The following is a 14,156-nucleotide window of genomic DNA, read 5'->3' on the forward strand; positions in this document are numbered from 1 at the left end:
CCAGGCCCTGACCGCTATCCAGAGCAGCATTTGAGTTGTCCCACGCGGCACCCAGGCTGGCGTTCAGAACATTGCAGTGACCGACCGCCTCAGCCTATGCATCCTTCCTGGCGCTTGGAAGAATGGCCAAGTACATCCATATTTGCTGACCCACCGCCCAGACAAATCCAGGACTACATTCAACACAGATGTTTGTCCTTTTCAGCTTTCATTTTTAGAGGCACATTGTCTGGAAGTGATGTCCATTCACGGATTATTCATTTTGCTTTCTGCTCCAGGGATGTTGATAAATAAAGAGTGAGGATCTAAATCATTGCTCCCTCTCAGCCAACTCACAGAAGGTGGCTTGGTGCATTTTATGTCCTGAGGGCAAGTGAAAATTATGTGTTGCATGTTGCAATTACTTTCTGTGTTGCTGCTCCTTTCTGGGCATATGGACATGTCAAGAGGGTGACTGTTTATCAACTGGAGTGGGGAGGGGCGGGTGTGGGAGCAGACGTGGATCTTCCACCTCCGTTTCCTGTCAAACAGATACTCTAATTTTATATGAAGTGAAGCTCTCTGCATAGGCAAATTGATTTGCCTTTCTCAGATACTTTCCTAAGTAGAATTTCCACTAAGATGGGCTTAACTAATGATGAGAAGAATGTAATCCATCTGTGAAAAACCCTTAATCTTCAAGGGGAAAAGAAAAAAAAAAAAAACCTGATGCAGAGGGACTTTGTACATGTCGGTTACCTCTGCTCCACTTCGTCTGCATTCACAAAACAATTGATTGTGTGTGCAAAAGGGAGAGAAGCCAGCTGACATTTTCTACGAAATGCATCCTACACTGTTAGTATCAATAACGGATGGAAAGTGAGGTCATAGAAGATTGGGGCTGCCTTTTGGTAAGCTTTTTAGTTGATGAAGATAGTTATGTGTATAGTGATATTGACAATGAAAGTAGCAGTTAAAGCTTTTTGAGTTCTTACCATGTACAAGTCTCATTGATAAAGTGCTTTATGCGTCTACAGCCATTTGGTTGGTCCAGCAACCATACTGTTGTTACATATCCTTGTCTCATCACATCTAAAACAGAACTCTGGATTCCACCTCCCCAAATACACTCTTTGCCAGGACTTCTCTTCTCAATAAATGGTACAACTAGATCTTGAGCTGCTCTGGCCACAGGTCTGGAAGTGGGTTCCCTTTGCTTCACCTCTTTCCCTTTGCCTCCCATGTCTAATTTGACAGCAGATTCTGCCAAACATGACAGCAAGTTTCCTAACTTGGTGTCTGTGATGGGATCCCTGCTTACTCCCCAGACTGCCATCCCTCTTCTGGCTCAGTTCCCCGGGACACTGGCATTTCCATTGCTTAAATGCATCACACTTGTTGGAAACATATTTTTAGTATCTCTGTTTAATATATGTCGAGTCCTTCCTTTTGTTCAAAGCTCCGTTGCCATAACCTCAGGCTAAACATCATCATCCCCAGCTGAGAGCATGGAAATAGTTTTCTAACCCATTCCATGATTTCCCTCTCGCTCCTTCAAAAAGACCCAACAGTACGAATGAATCATGAAACTAATCAAGTCACCCCACTGCCTAAACCTGCCATAACTTTGTGCTGCTCTTAGAAGAAATCCCTGTTTCCTGCTGAATCTGACTGCTGCCTGCTGCTCCCTCCCCCACGTTCCCTCACTGCCTCCCTCACTCTCCTGTCCCAAGTATACTGGACTGTTTTATCTCGCTTGAACACATCCCACTTGTTTCTCCCTCAGAGCTTTGAAATTATTGCTTCTTCCTCCAAGAAACACTCCCCCTGTCTTCACATGGTTGGCTCCACATCATGGTCATAATTGTATACCTGAAAGTGAACAAGAAATAGTAATCAAAGGGGAATAGTGTGTAGCCATACTTGCTCCAAAATAGGGTGAAGGTTGAGAGACAGGTTTGGGAGGAGTTTGGATGATAGAGCAGCAGATCCTAAAGAGGGAGACTTTGGGCTTTGTGGACAAGAGTCGGGCTGAGACTGAGTGTACAGGTACCTCTTGGGAAGAGATGATTTGCATCTTTCTCTGATTTGATCATAGCCATCACGGACAAGGGGCTTCCCTGGTGGCTCAGATGGTAAAGAATCTGCCTGCAATGTGGGAGACTTGGGTTTGATCCCAGGGTTGGGGAAGATCCCCTGGAGAAGGGAATAGCTACCTACTCCAGTATTCTAGACTGCAGAAACCCATGAACAGAGGAGTCTGGTGTGCTTATAGTCCATGGGCTTGCAAAGAGTCAGACACGACTGAGTGACTAACACTTTCACACACGTCATGAACAAATTAAATATGTTTGCATTAATATTGCCTCACCTACTCTTGAGTGATGCCAGCACTGTATGGAATAAAACTCTGGAGGGTACAGAACTGGCAAGTTAATAGAATAGGCGAATTACTCCTACGGTTAAGGACTTAGAGATTTGGACTTAGAGATCAGATATGCCCTGCCTAAGATTAAAGTTAACTTGTAGAGGCAGAACTTAAACCCAGAACTGTCTGCTTCTCCTCCAGTAATGTGCTGGTCCATGGTGTGCTCACACAACCTTCTTATTATGTAGCATTTCATCTGAATCATATAATTTAACACAAGATTAAATACACTCTTCCCTATTTCATGCGTTATGTATTTTGCCTTATCGGCATATCTGTAAGTTCCTGGACTCTGTAGACCAGCCTCTCATAGTCCTTGGCACATAGAAGTCTCTTCATAAGCATTTATTATTTAGATAACTGTATTTCTTTTGTATTTTTAGAGATATTTGGCCATGTTATTAAATCCTTACTGAAGTCAGCAGCAGCTGTGCTGGTATGTTGTGTATGAAAGTGATACTATATAAAATAGAAGTATTAGGTCACCAAGTTCAGTTGAAACAGAATGAATATTGAGTTTCTCTGAATGAACTTACATGCATACATACACACAAGCATTCATCCACTCTATTCCCAATTCCTTTACAAGGGAGTTTCTTAATGGAATCATGATCAGTCATCATTCACAGTACCAGTCTGAAAATAGAATGAAATATCAAAATTACAATGAGAGAAAGAGAAAGCAAATGCCATTTCTCAAACTCAATCAGTCTTCTTGGACTTGGCAGGTCCCTGGGTTGTCACAGATAACTGCATATCTCAAGTAATGCATAATAACAAGCTTTTTACCAATCATACTCAGGGTGTCTGAGTTACCCTCTCCCTCAATGGGTGTCTGGGCAATGGATTACAAGTCAGTATGTTACTTTAGCCAAGTGGTCATTTATTCATTTGCTAACTAATAATTCAATATTTATGAAAATCATGTAGACCTGACCATGAAAAACTGATAAAAAGACATATATGAAAATTCCTAGGCCCTAAAGTACAAGTACAGACAAAGTTTGACCCAGTTTTGGCACAACAAGCAGTCTGCTGCTAGGATCCTGGCTATTAAGCTGTATGTTACTTAACTGAGTTGCAAAGTTAAAAACTGGCCACATCTCTGTGAGATACAAAGAGAAACAATGGGAGCTACATTCAGCCCCACTGTCCTTATCTGATCTATAACCTTTGCCATATTCACTAGCTGCTTTGGGTGTAAAACAAAGAAAAAGTAACTTTGAACCAAATCCACATTATTATTCTCTCCTGTCCTCTAATATGAAACAGTCATCTTAATATGACTTATTGCAACTATTCTATGTGCTGAGAATTCAAAGATAGTTAAGCTGGAATCCCTTTCCTTGACAAATCTTGTGGTATTATATGTAATACATACACACACACACACAGGTCTTCCCAGGTGGTGCTGGTGGTAAATGACCCGCCTGCCAATGCAAGAGACATAAGAGGTGTAGGTTTGATCCGTGGGTCAGGAAGATCTCCTGGAGGAGGGCTTGGCAACCTACTCCAGTATTCTTGTCTGGAGAATCCCATGGACAGAGGAGCCTGGTGGGCTATAGTCACAAAGAGTCACACATAACTTAAGCAACACACACATACACACACACACACACAGACATATATAAACACACATCCATTCACATATACACAAATACATGTAAGATGCCATGGAAGTGCTGGAGAGAGACAACGAACTCTGTCAGGGTTGGGGGATGTGGGGGTTGGAGAGAAGAAAGAACTGACATTGGAGAATTCTGTTTGAATTGGGTCTTGGTAAGCAGTTCTTTAGACTCATCAAGAATGAATGACACCCCAGGCAGAGGAAACAAGAAATGGGAAAACAGAGCAGAACGGGGCAAAGCATGTGGATGCAGGCGTGGCCTAGGATCGATAGAGTCCCTCAGAGAGGATGAAGACAGTGATTAGAATTCATAGGGCAGAATTCCTGGAAACACAAACATTCAGGGAAAATGGAACCTGAAAAAGACTGAAAAGGAGCACTGAGCTTGTATGTGGTGAACCAGGAGAGAACACATTGAAGGAGCCCAGACAGGAGATAATGGGTGGAAAGTACCTCCTGGAGTTGGCTGGTAGGTGGTGGCTGGTGTGCCTCACGGGGTGCCAACATGGAGTTGTGAGAGCAGAAAGCCCGTGGTGTATTTTAAGAATAAATGGGAGCGAGGAAATGGAGATGATGATGTAGGCTGCTCATATGGAAGGCTACTCTTGTGGGAAGCCCAACAGGAAGAGAGAACAAGATAGTACCTAGAGAGCATGTTTTTAACAGATATGGTTTGCATGTACAGAATTTCTGCAAGGAATCAGAAGGAAGATAGATGTTAATGACAAACCTCTATAAAGAAGGAGTTGACTGCTGGAGGAATCAAAGGGAAATGCTAAGTGTTGATGGAGAAATGAGCTTGACTGAGATAGGAGCTAGTCTCCAAGACAGAAGTGAAAGAGGTAAATGCAGGTGAGGATGGAAATGAAGAGAAATGCTGAGGATCCTGACCTGCAGACAACTATTTTGTATGAGAAGTAGGAGGCAATGTTTATTGCATCAAATTATATGATAAAAGGATTATCTTAAAAATTCTAGACATTGGAAACAGACGGAGAGAAAGAGTTCTGGAAGGATAATTGAAACAAGCCGTGAGTTTCACCCTGGAGATGAGTGTGTTTGTCTCTGTAGAGGGAGGGAGGGAGAATGACTAAAAGGATCATCTTTCTTGCTAAACCAACCTCTGCTTTCCTGGAAGGAAAAGAAGGGACCGACTCTGCCTTTGCCAACTGAACAAATGTTTCTCCTGGAACATGAGTAGTTCTGGTGCCTTTATTTATGAAGCTTTTACATTTGAATAATCGAAAATACTTCATAAAATATGAAGTATTTAATATGATATCACAGTAGTTATAACCATAGAAAACCCAATTTTAATATAGAGCCATGAATAAAAGTTGTTTGTAAACTTATTCAAAGGGAAAAGTATAATGGAAAACATACAAAGGCTTATTTTTACCTTTCAACAAAAACTTTGGCAGATTTGTATTTTGGATTCTACATATTTCACTTCCTGTTGCAACCGACATTCATGAAATTCACTGACAGGAGCCTAACAGCAACTTTAAAAAGATGAAGTATCTTTTCCTTAATTAATGTCTACAAAGCAATTTAATGATGAAAAGTGCCGTTAAGTGCCAAGTATTATTAATTATTTTCTGCTGCAAGAGCATGCAGTCCTCATTATATACTGTTTTAAATATTATGAAATATTTACAAAATAAGTTTTAAAAAATTGCAAACAAGCCAAATAAAAAGGCATTTTCCTTTTGAGGTGAAACTAAGATCAAAACCCAAAGAAAAACTCATTTACATCCTACATGAGGAGACTTCAATGACTACTCCAAAGATATCTGGAACTTTGCTTATTCTTTCTCCCTATCCCTTGTACTTCTGCTGAATGCACAAACTGAAGTGAGTTACTACTTGAAATTTTGGCACAAATGTTATTTTTTAAACTATTTTTAAACTTTTAAATTGGGGTATAATTTAAAATGTTCTATTTCAGGCATGCAACAAAGTGATTCAGTTATACATACATATATGGATATATATATTCCTTTTTCAAATTATTTTCCACTGTAGGTTATTACATGATATTGAATATAGCTCTCTGTGCTATACAGTTGGCCTTGTTCATTATCTTATTATATACAGTGGCATGTATATGTTACTCCCAAACTCCTAACTTATCCCTCTTCCCTTCCCCTTTGGTAACTCTAAGTTTGTTTTCTATGTCTGTGAGTCTACATCTGTTTTGTAAATAAGTTCACTTATACCATTTTTTAGACTCCGCATGTAAGTGATATCATATGATATTTGTCTTTCTCTGTTTGGCTTACTTCACTTAGCATGATAATCTCTAGGTCCATACTTGTTGCTGTCAATGGTATTATTTAATTCTTTTTTGTGGCTGAGTAACATTCCATTCTGTAATGTGTGTGTGTATTATGTGTGTATATGTGCACACACACACCGCGCCTTCGTTATTCATCTGTCAGTGGGTCAGAGGACAGTTTCGGTTGCTTCCATGCCCTGGCTATTGTAAATATTGCTGCTGCAAACACTGGGGTGCATGTATCTTTTCAAACTAGAGTTTTCTTTGGCTATATGCCCAGGAATGGGATTGCAAGATCATACAGGTAACTCTGTTTCTAGTTTTTTTTTTTTTTTTTTTTTTTGGTGATGTCAGTCTTTTATTTTAAGTCAGATTTTTTTTTAAACTTTACCTCAGGTTTTTTTTTTTTTTTTAATTTTTTTATTAGTTGGAGGCTAATTACTTCACAACATTTCAGTGGGTTTTGTCATACATTGATATGAATCAGCCATAGATTTACACTTATTCTCCCGATCCCCCCTCCCACCTCCCTCTCCACCCGATTCCTCTGGGTCTTCCCAGTGCACCAGGCCCGAAGCACTTGTCTCATGCATCCCACCTGGGCTGGTGATCTGTTTCACCATAGATAGTATACATGCTGTTCTTTCAAAACATCCCACCCTCACCTTCTCCCACAGAGTTCAAAAGTCTGTTCTGTATTTCTGTGTCTCTTTTTCTGTTTTGCATATAGGGTTATCGTTACCATCTTTCTAAATTCCATATATATGTGTTAGTATGCTGTAATGTTCTTTATCTTTCTGGCTTACTTCACTCTGTATAATGGGCTCCAGTTTCATCCATCTCATTAGAACTGATTCAAATGAATTCTTTTTAACGGCTGAGTAAATTCCATGGTGTATATGTACCACAGCTTCCTTATCCATTCATCTGCTGATGGGCATCTAGGTTGCTTCCATGTCCTGGCTATTATAAACAGTGCTGCGATGAACATTGGGGTGCACGTGTCTCTTTCAGATCTGGTTTCCTCAGTGTGTATGCCCAGAAGTGGGATTGCTGGGTCATATGGCAGTTCTATTTCCAGTTTTTTAAGGAATCTCCACACTGTTTTCCATAGTGGCTGTACTAGTTTGCATTCCCACCAACAGTGTAAGAGGGTTCCCTTTTCTCCACAGCCTCTCCAGCATTTATTGCTTGTAGACTTTTGGATAGCAGCCATCCTGACTGGTGTGTAATGGTACCTCATTGTGGTTTTGATTTGCATTTCTCTAATAATGAGTGATGTTGAGCACCTTTTCATGTGTTTGTTAGCCATCTGTATGTCTTCTTTGGAGAAATGTCTGTTTTTTTAAGGGACCTCCCTACTGCTTTCCATAGTGAACAAATGTTAATTTTATCTGATAGCAGACATAAGCCAGGATCTCCCACTTCTCCTCTCTGTCCAGCTGCCAACTTTGGGACTATCCTCTAAGGACTCGGTCTCTGAACCAGCTTCTAAAATCCCCTGGTTTGAAGGGCGGGAAAACTCAGAACTCTCTGTGATCTCTGGGTCTGGTCTTGATAGGAATGTGTCCCAAGTCCAGTCCCAAGTTGGTGCAGAACTAATGGGTAAACGCGCGTATTAAATTGAACACAACTTGGTGCTGTGCATTCTGCTGGTTCTGTTCTCAGATTACACACTGGTTACCGGAAAACTTTTCCCCTAATTACCACTGTCTACATCTGTTTGGGTTGCTGTAACAAAATGACACAGACTGTGCAACTGTGGTCTTATTTCTCACAGTTAGAGAGGCAGGAAGGTCCAAATTCAAGGTGCTGGCAGGTATAGTGTGTGGTGAGCACCAGCTTCCTGGTTCTCATATGACAGTTTTCACCTGGAGGAAGAGGTAAAGGTGCTTTTTAGGGTCTCTTGTATAAGAGCACTAACCCCATTCCTGGAGGCTCTGTTCTTCGACACCCCAAAGCCCCACCTCCAAATATCATTACACTGGGTGTAAGGTTTGAACACGTGAATTTGGGGGGACACAGTCTATATCAGCTATTTTATTATATGCTCTGCTTTGTATTTTCTTGTGAAAGAAAGCCAAAGTAGGGTAGGATAGCTGGCAGGAGAAAAATGTTACACTTTTCATTTTTTATGTTTTCTCTGAAGGCCCACTGGCTCTAACCATTTATGGAATTGCCTTGGCTACTCAAGGGACCAGATGTTCCCTGGGGTTGTGACCCACTGCTCCTGCATTTAGCCTCCTGGCTGGCTGCTTGCTTGCTTGGACTCAGCCCAGTACAGATGGCATCACTGCTAAATCAGAGAGGATGACACTCGGTTTCCTGGTCCTCCCTCAAGTTGCTACTTTGCTGGTAAGAGCTCATTTCCTGGGAGTCCAAATAATTAAGTTTCACCTGTGCTATGTACTCCATAATTACATTATTTTTGTTAATTATGCTTGATGACAAAGTTATCGAAATTCAACTTGATCAAAAGCAAAATAAAATCTGGAAGCAAATGTCTCTTGCTGTACCACCACAGCCGTTTATACATATTACAGGACAATTTGCACTTCCTGAAGGGGAAGGAACTAGACTCTTCTTCAAAGTGACGCTGACAGTTGGCTACATTGGAACCAAATGGTGAATGTCATGGAAATATGCGAGCTCCTATGTATAAGTGTGACTAGGGGTCATCACCACACGATTGGAGAGTGGGCAGTGACAGGCCAGCATCTGAGGATGAAGGGGAAGATGTTCACAGCCAATGATGCTCAGTGAAGCTGAGGGCAGTTTCCACTTGACTTCACCTCCTTTTCCCCTGCCCCCCTCTCTCTCTGCTTCTGCTCTGCTTCCATCTGCTCCTGCCCTTCCTCTCTCTCCTCCTCCTTCAGCTTGTGCTTCTGCTGCTTCTCCTCCTCCTCCTCTTTCCTCTGCTTCCCACTTTGCCTTTCCTCCCATAATAGGCATTCATTCACCATATCTTGACTTGATGTGAACTGAAGGCATCTGTATCAACTAAATTTTTCTCTCCCTTGAAATTGAGAGAAAGTTGCTTGATGCATGATCAAGTTGAATTTTGATGACTTCGTCATCAAGCAAGTTGAGCATCAAGGAAGTTGAGACAGGAGATTTAACAGTAGCACAAGCTTTTGGATGTTTGCCAGATGAGAAATATTTGAAGACCCTGAAGTTTTGGTCAAGGACATGAGTACCCATTTGTGCTTAGGTTCTGCCTATAGAATTTCCATGGGACTTGTTTGCATCTGAGCTCTCTGGTATTAACAGGAAGAACATACAAGAGTAAAATTTCCTTCAAAGGGGCACAAGATAATATGGTGAAGGCTTTTACTATTTTCCAAAGGAAGTCATTTTTCTGGTCATGGTCTGCTGGGCATTCTCATTGGCTGGTTGACCCTCAGAAACCTTTTTTTAAAAACTTATTTAATTTATAAAATTTTATTTTTTAACACCAAAGACATTTTGTACTGGAGTATATCTGATTAACGATGCCGTGATGGTTTCAAGTGAACAGTGAAGAAACCTAGCATTAACCGACGACTCTCCTTACTCTACATTGATTCTCCCACATCCCATCACTTGAGGGTGACCAACCCCACTAGAGGATCTTTTTAATGTAGGAAATGGCGGTGTCCATTTCAAATGATAAGTCCTAAGAATTGACTCTAAACACAGGCAGTGTGGGGAGTATGATTTGAACAATGCATTGTAAGAGGCATGGGGACCCTACCCCATATCTTGCTGTTAATTCGCCTTCCCCAGGGTCTGAAATTCCATGGCTGAACATTCTTTTGTGTGTCTGCTCTCATCACTGACATCTAGATGAAATTGCCTGTTCAAGTAATTCTTACAAGGGTGATGTGAACTCATTACCACTTTTTTCTCCAGGCACTCAGAGACCTCTAAGTCCTTATGGAAGGTGTGATATTGTGGAGAAAGGAAGTAACACCTGTGTGAGTTAAAAGGTAAGTTACTCCTGACAGAGTACAGGCTTTACCTGCTGTACAGTTCAGGGAGTGTTGACTTTTAGCTGGGATGCTGCCTGGGTACCAGGAGTCTTGCCCATTGGAGGAAGCCCCTACTCAAAGACCGATTAATATTTTTGTGCTTCTAGGTCAAGGTGTTCCCAGTCTTGGAACACTGGGGTGTGGTTCTCTGCAAAATATTGCTGTTGTCAAGCTGTCTGCCTGTGAGATTACATAGGACGACAGGGAGCTTTTTGCTTATCATCTTTCAAAGCATCCAGCATTAAAGACACTCCATCAGAAGCAGTGAACAATTTAGTGCCGCTGTCTTACCCCTGTGGCTCACCAGGGGACTCAGCCTGGGTACTTTATTACCTTCTATGCAGATATATTGAAATGAGATGCTTATCACCCTAGGTACATATGCTCGTTCACTCTCTGGGCTGGAATTGTCTTCCTAAGGGTCATAAGGGAACAATTTTTCTCTCTTAATGCTCCCAGATCTGCAAGATTTTAATTCTACATGGCTTTATGACATGTATTTAGCTTAAAGGCAGGTAAAACAAATTAAAAAAAAAAAACAAAACTTGCACCACTAGAGAAGAAAGGAAAAAGCATTAAAATATAAGCAGACAATTTACAATGTAGGAAGAAGAGTAGAATTTCTTTTGTTGCTGATGGCCTATGTAGTACTTCTTTGAATGTCCCTTTCTATGGACTGAAGCAATTGCTCATTTGTACTGAGGAAAGGTGCTTCAGATTAATTTTGGAAACTTCAATACCGCACTGTGCTAAATTTTAATTATTTCACTTCCTGCTTGGTATATTAATGTTGTGATTACCCTTGAAAGTGTATTACCGATGATGATTTATGCAAAACCCAGCTAGCTCCACAGCTCCGTCAGTTTCAATTAAGACCAGCCACAGAGGAAGTGGGCTGTGGTCGTGTTGGCTGCAGACCATCATTATGCTCACAAGCAGGTACGGTCCGTTTGCTTAAAGCATTACCTTTGTTTATCCTTCTGGAACCATCTCTTCCATGGCACGACTAACCACTGAGAGAGGAAACTGTACGTAGCAATTTGGTCTGCTGGCCTTGGATCCAAACTGAATCTGGCCAGGAAAATGAATTTTATCTCTGCTTCTCTGCTTATATAGGACATTTTAGGCCAATTTTTCCCTCTTTTGAACTGTTCAAGGACTGAACTGACCAAAGAAGCTATTGCAAAGTTATCATTCTCTGATTTCCAGGAACAGGGTTTGGTCAGCCTCCGGAGACTGTGGTCATCTGGAGTTAATCATAAAGTACATCCTCCTTCTCAAATGAAACACTGTTTTCAGAGCTCATTTATCTCGATGACTTCAACTATTGAGAGGTCGGGAGGTTTTCCCTGGTGCGTCCCTGGTACCCAGTCCTTCTAATGACTAATTTGGCTGCTAGTTATTGAAATCTCTTGTCTACCTGGCAGCCCTTCCTAAATCTATTCCAAACCATGTCACTGAGGTCGCCTGCCAGGTCTGGGAGGTGCTCTTCCTTCTGAGTACTGGAGAGATGGGCCGCCAGACCTGATTTCCACGGCAGTTTCATTTTAATCACATTTGGAAATTCTTGACTACAGGCTGTGCATTTATGAAATCAAGGGAGCCCATACCTGCCAAGTGAGAGCTCTCCTGACAGCCTGCCAGGAACGGGACCTGATCCGCAGCAAAGAAAGGAGAGTGCGTCCACCTTCCTAGACCCAGGGCCAGATGGCACCTTAGAATCACGGCTGGGAGGCCTCGGGCTCTTCCAGGGCTCACATTACATTTACATTTAAAGTTGCTCAGTTGTGTCTAACTCTTTGTGACCCCATGAACTATACAGCCCATGGAATTCTCCAGGCCAGAACACTGGAATGGATAGCCTTTCCTTTCTCCAGAGGATCTTCCCAACCCAGGGATCAAACCCAGGTTTCCCACTTTGCAGGCAGATTCTTTACCAACTTGAGCTATCAGGGAAGCCAAAAATCGGACGCTTATAGTTTGTTTCCTCCTGCCACTTATGAGAGAGATAAAAAATGTCTGACACTTGCAACCTATTTCCTCCATTTGGAGACCCCTACATCCCATGGACGGAGGAGCCTGGTAGGCTGCAGTCCATGGGGTCGCCAAGTGTCGGACATGACTGAGCGACTTCACTTTCACTTTTCACTTTTATGCATTGGAGAAGGAAATGGCAACCCACTCCAGTGCTCTTGCCTGGAGAATCCCAGGGATGGGGTCACACAGAGTCAGACACGACTGAAGTGACTTAGCAGTAGCAGCAGCCTTCCTGTCTGTTGCCCTCTCATTCCCCCCTTTTCTTTTAGGAGAATTCTGTTGCCTAGGGAAAGGGGCATAGTTTTCATTCTTCCGAGCTCATCAGGGGCGTTGTCCCTAAATTGGTGAGGCAACATATTCTCCTGATCCTCAGGGCTCATGTGTGGTCTCAAATTGACCCTTCTTTCCAGTTTCATCTCCTTCCCTCTCCCACTGGAGCCTTCCCAAATCCAGACTTTAGCGCTCACTCCTCTCTCCACCTGAAAACCTTTGCCTGTGTATTTTGAATGGGCAGTCTTTGTGTGTGAGTTTTTCTTTAAACCCTCCAGGTCTTTGCCTGAGTATTTCTTCCTCTGAGGTCTTTGACTACTACACTATTCCCCATCCTATCTTGTTTATTTCCTTTATGGCATCTCTCGTGATACGGAAGTTTACTTCTCTCTTGTCTGACCCTCCTGCTGCAGAGTGATAAGCTCCACGAGGGCTTTTTCACCGCGGCCTCCCCAGCACAAATCACAGAGTCTGGATGAAGTGTCACAATTCAGAGCCCTGTAATCAAGAAGGTGACATTCCAATCTAGCTATGATTCCCATTCCCTCCTATTCAACAGGCATTTATTTATTTATGACTATATGATCCACTCACTAAAAGGTGATTTTCAAGGCAGGTTCTTAAGAAGACTATTTATGGAAGGCAAAGTCTTGCTGTGCTCAGTGGAGACTGAGTTAAGATCCACTGTTCCCTTTTGGGGGTGGGGGGAGGGTGGTGGGTGCTGTTTGTACTCAGGAGGAGAAGAGCCATTAGTTAGTGTGATAAAGGGTAAAGTCCTCCCTCCCCCATCTGGTGTTGTTTCCCTGTATGCTCTGTCTTGGCATGTTCCAGGGACTGCCAGCTTCTGCCCAGGGGCAACTAGGCCAGGGGAATAAGCCCCAGCGATGAGCATTGACAGGGAACTTCCCTGGTGGTCCGGTGGTTAAGACTCTGCACTTCCAATGCAGGGGACGTGGGTTCAGTTCCTGGTCAGGGAAGTAAGATCCCACATGCTGTGAGGTGCAGCTAAAACAAAAAGAAGTTGACAAAATAGCTTTATCTCACTCTCTCTCCAAATGCTAACTGGTACCTCCCTTATGGGTCTTCCTTGGTGGCTCAGCTGGTAAAGAATCCAGGTGTGATGCAGGAAACCCTGGTTCGATTCCTGTGTCAGGAAGATCCCCTGGAGAAGCGATAGGCTACCCACTCCAGTATTTTTGGGCTTCTCTAGTAGCTCAGATGGTAAAGAATCCACCTGCAGTGGGAGAGACTGGGTTCGATCCCTGGGTTGGGAAGACCCCCTGGAGGAGGGCATGGCAGCCCACTCCAGTATTCTTGCCTGGAGAATCCCATGGACAGAGGAGCCTGGTGGGCTACAGTCCACGGGGTCACAAAGAGTTGGACCTGACTATGCACAGCACAGCACCATCCTTGTAATTTGTCTCTCTTAACTGCCTCTTTTGTTGAAATTGAGTTGCAATATGGTCTATTTTTGCCTTTATCTGTAAATACTGTGCAACTTTCTTCTGACTTTCCAGCCTAATCCTA

At 42.6% G+C, this 14,156-nt stretch overlaps 1 long non-coding RNA gene across 1 annotated transcript in view; it reads left to right on the forward strand.

The window, feature by feature from the left end:
- LOC122447079 overlaps nucleotides 1–14,156 on the forward strand; it is a 546,471-nt gene that overhangs the window by 507,169 nt on the left and 25,146 nt on the right. Inside the window, exons 9-10 of the long non-coding RNA XR_006271124.1 lie at nucleotides 8,462–8,667; nucleotides 10,204–10,280. This is a non-coding gene — a long non-coding RNA (uncharacterized LOC122447079). The remainder of the gene's footprint in view (nucleotides 1–8,461; nucleotides 8,668–10,203; nucleotides 10,281–14,156) is intronic.

This window comes from Cervus canadensis, chromosome 9 (assembly GCF_019320065.1).
Source record: "Cervus canadensis isolate Bull #8, Minnesota chromosome 9, ASM1932006v1, whole genome shotgun sequence".
Taxonomy (NCBI): domain Eukaryota; kingdom Metazoa; phylum Chordata; class Mammalia; order Artiodactyla; family Cervidae; genus Cervus; species Cervus canadensis.